Genomic DNA, 3,898 nt, shown 5'->3' with positions numbered 1-3,898 from the left:
TATTGGTCATCTTGTGTGGTTTGTTCCAGATGTTATCTTCTATACTGCAGTATTCTATAATAAACCTAAAACTTGGTCTTGGCGGGGTGGGGGGGGAGGTAAACATTGGTTGTTGTACATGTGCTTAGTGAACTGGTATCTGCACAAGTGGTGGCTGTAAAAAGCTGAGAAATAGATTGACAAGCTTGATCAGGCTGTTCTGGGCTGTTTGCTGTTGTTTGTACCTAAGCAGTTATAGGTGACGTGCAGTACAAGCTGTGGTCTGACTGTGCAGTAAATGTGTGCTGCATAAAGCTAGAACAGAACACTTTGAGAGTACCTTCTGCTGCAAGCCTTTTACTTGAGAATGAAGAACTTCACAAATGAAGAATAGCTCATCAAACTCTAGGCAGAGTATTTTGAATGTGAGCCTTTAATGAATGTATTCATGTTTGCTGGTACTTTGGGGGTTTGTGTGGGTGGGTGGTGTTTTGAGGTTTTTTCCTCCTGTTATTTTACAGCAGATAATATGTTCCTTTAGTATTATAGATAACGCTAATGTTGCTTTTCCATCTGAATAGCTGATGTCATGTCAGGCATCTGTGTTTGTGGTAAAATGGGGGTAGAGACTGAAGCCAACCTGCTTACCCTTGAAGATCACTCCCTCTGTGTAGGTCTCATTGAAGTTCTCTTGGCACAGAGGTGCCAAATTCTTGCCAGTCATGTCAGCCTGAGGCTGTGCCTACCACTTTGCAAGCACAAGCCCCAAGGCTGGAAGGTTCTGATCATTTTCCCCAAAACACTCAGTTTCTTTAGTGGTACAGAATGGGAACAACGTTGATTTACAGTTAACAGGTTATTTGAATTAGTGTTTGCTGTAGTCATCTATGTGCATGACATCTCAAAGAACCAAGAATCACTGTTAATCCCATGGTAAGTATCCTTGTCCAACATGAGAAGAGGAAGGTCTTGTGCTCTCGTCAGACTGAAGTAGACTTTTCAGTTGTGAAGCTTTTCTTAACTGAAGCTTATGAGTTGGACACTTTGAGGAAACATTCTCTTCCCACTGTTCTCTGTAACTGTCACATCTATAAATGGTCAGGCAGGATCAAGCTGCGAGCTGGAACACCCATTCAGAGCTGGGTTGCAAGAGATGTTGACCCTATTTCCCTCGCTAGCAAAGAGGCAACTTACTTATTTACACAGTTTCCTAGTATTCACTGTACTTACACACATGAGAACTTAACGTGTTTACAGCTGTATTTGCATGTCCTCAGGACAAAGGCCTGTGTTACTGTCGTGGTTTAAACCCAGTCAGGCAACTTGTTCACTCACTCCCCCCTTCTTTGCCTCCCCCCTACTCCCGGAGGGATGGAGAGGAGAATCAAAAGAATGCAACTCCCACAGGTTGAGATAAGAACAGTTTAGCAACTAAGGTATAACACAAATCACTACTGCTACCACCAATGATAATAATGATAAAGGAAACAACAAGGGAAAAGAATACAATACCTCACCACCAGCCAGCCAATAACTTGCCCCCCCCCAGCCTGACCAAGCACCAACCGATACCTCCTCCAACCCTGCAGTCCCAGCCCTTCCAGTTAACTCCCAGTTACATCCTGGGCATGACGTGCTGTGGTATGGAATACCTCTTTGGTCAGTTTGGGTCAGGTGTCCTGTCTCTGCTTCCTCCCGGCTTCTCCTCCTCCCTGGCAGAGCATGAGGCTCACAAAGTCCTTGGCCAAACCAAAGCATTATTGTTATCAGCTCTGTTCCCAGGCCGAAAGTCAAAACACAGCACTGCACCAGCTACCAAGAAGGAGAAAAACAACTGCTACTGCTGAACCCAGGACAGTTACCAACATGATTAACTGATGTTACAGAAGCATGCCCCACAGTGGGGAAGCCTTATGGCCATAGGCAGCTACATGGCACCAGAGGAAGGTTCAATATTGGTAGATCTGGGATTTCTGCCTGTGTGCTCTCTCTCATCAAAGCTGTTCATGGTGCATATGGAAAGAAAATTAACATCAGTGTCCAAGTTCCTGCTGAACTCAGGAGATTTCAGCTGCCCTGAAAAGGCTGAGCCTGAGGAATACAGTTGGCTGTCACTCTGTATGCATGTACACGCTGTGTGAGAATGTAGAGTTTGGAGAGGGCTTTTTTTCCCACTTTTTGTCCTGCGCTTTCCCTGTAGTAAGGAGAGTTGTAACCCCTTTGAAGATGCAGGAAAAGAGCTAGAGCCACAAAAGCTCAGGTGTACCTGAGAAAGGTGCAAAGAAGAGCTTCCTGAGAAAACAGGTTTATTAAGCCACCTAAGTCAATGGGACTTTTAGCAATTCCAAAACATTCTGGAGTGATTCTGCACAAATGAGACTTGGAAGTGGCTTGAATTCCTTTCTGGTTTTCCTTTCAGTTGGTGACACTGCTAAAAGAAATACTTTTGACAGTCTCCCAAGAATAAGGGCCTTTAAATAGCAATTTATACAAGTGAGAAGTGACTGCAAATAAGGCCTTTTGTATGGCTTGTGGAGTCTCCACTTGAAAATACCTAAAACACTTGCAGTTGAGCTCTCAGTGTCTAGATAGCCCAAAAATTAGCAGAAATTTCCAATTTAATTGTAAAGATGGAAATCCCATGTACTGTTTTTAGCTGGAGTAGTTGATTTTCTTCACAGTAGCTGGTGGGCTCAGAGTTGGTAACACACAGATGTTTTCCTTACTGCCGAGCAGTGCTTACACAGTCAAGGCCTTTTCTGCTTCTCACTCCACCAGCAAAGTAGGCTGGGGGTGCGCAAGGAGTTGGGAGTGGACAAAGGTGGGATAGCTGACCAAAGGGCTATCCCATGCCATACGATCTATTGCATTTATGATCTTAAAGGTCTTTTCCAACCTATGATTCTTTGTCATGCTCAGCATATGAAGCTGGGGGAGTAAAAACGAAGTGGGAGGACATTCAAAGTTCTGGTGTTTGTCTTCCCAAGTAACCATTACAGGTGATGGTGGCCTGGCATCTTGGAGATGGCTGAACACCTGCCTGCCACTGGGAGGTGGTGAATGAATTCCTTGTTTTGCTATGCTTGTGTATGTGGAGTTTTTTAATTACCTATTTGTATTTGCTGTATCTTTTTGTGATACCTAGGGGAAAAGTTATCTATGTAAGCATGCTGTCAGTCAGACACCTCTTGAGTTCAGTCTCTTGCCTCAAGCTTTGTCAACAATGCAGACCAAAGAAGGTCCAGCCTCCGCCTCCGCGGGAAAGGGAACTGTGAAAGGTCAGTACTTGTGCTCTGCCTGATTCCCAGCTGGATCCTCAGTGTGACAGGAAGGGAGCCCAGGGTCTATGCACAGAATTGGAAGTTGCTGATGGACACAGGTGACATGTAGGAGGTAAAGTGCTGAATAGTATGTGTGGAGAGAAGGGATCAAGGAAGAAAACCCACAGGAAAGCAGGTTCCATTGATAATCCTACCCATGGAGTAATATGCTTGTTTGCTTATAGTTTTTATTCAATATTTAGGAAAAAGAAAATTGTTTTCCTTCACTTGGATTGCACATTTCTGATCCTATCCAAGTAACAGACAAATTTCTGTACATGAGCTGTCCTCGCTTCAGCACAACTCTCAATGGTTTCACAATGAATCCCTAGAAGAGTACCATTAAGTCTTGGAAAATTAGTCCTAGAATTCGGAGGCAGAGATTTACCTGTTCCTGTAAGTGCTTGCTGCATCTGCCACTTGCTAAGGTTCTAATCAGTCTCACAGTCTATAATCTCTCTGCGCTTATTTCTGCAGGTCACAGCCACATCCTGCTGAGGATGCTGGAGGGCAAGTGCATAACTTTTCCTTGAACTATACCAAGCCACCAAAAATGAATGATTTTAAGTGGTGAGAAAAAGTAACAAAACACACTGATG

Source organism: Pezoporus occidentalis, unplaced genomic scaffold (genome assembly GCF_034315485.1).
Source record: "Pezoporus occidentalis ecotype Australia unplaced genomic scaffold, CSIRO_AGI_Poc_V1 ctg213, whole genome shotgun sequence".
Taxonomy (NCBI): Eukaryota; Metazoa; Chordata; class Aves; order Psittaciformes; family Psittacidae; genus Pezoporus; species Pezoporus occidentalis.
The sequence above is the reverse complement of the archived record's forward strand: the minus strand, read 5'-3'. Positions refer to the sequence as shown.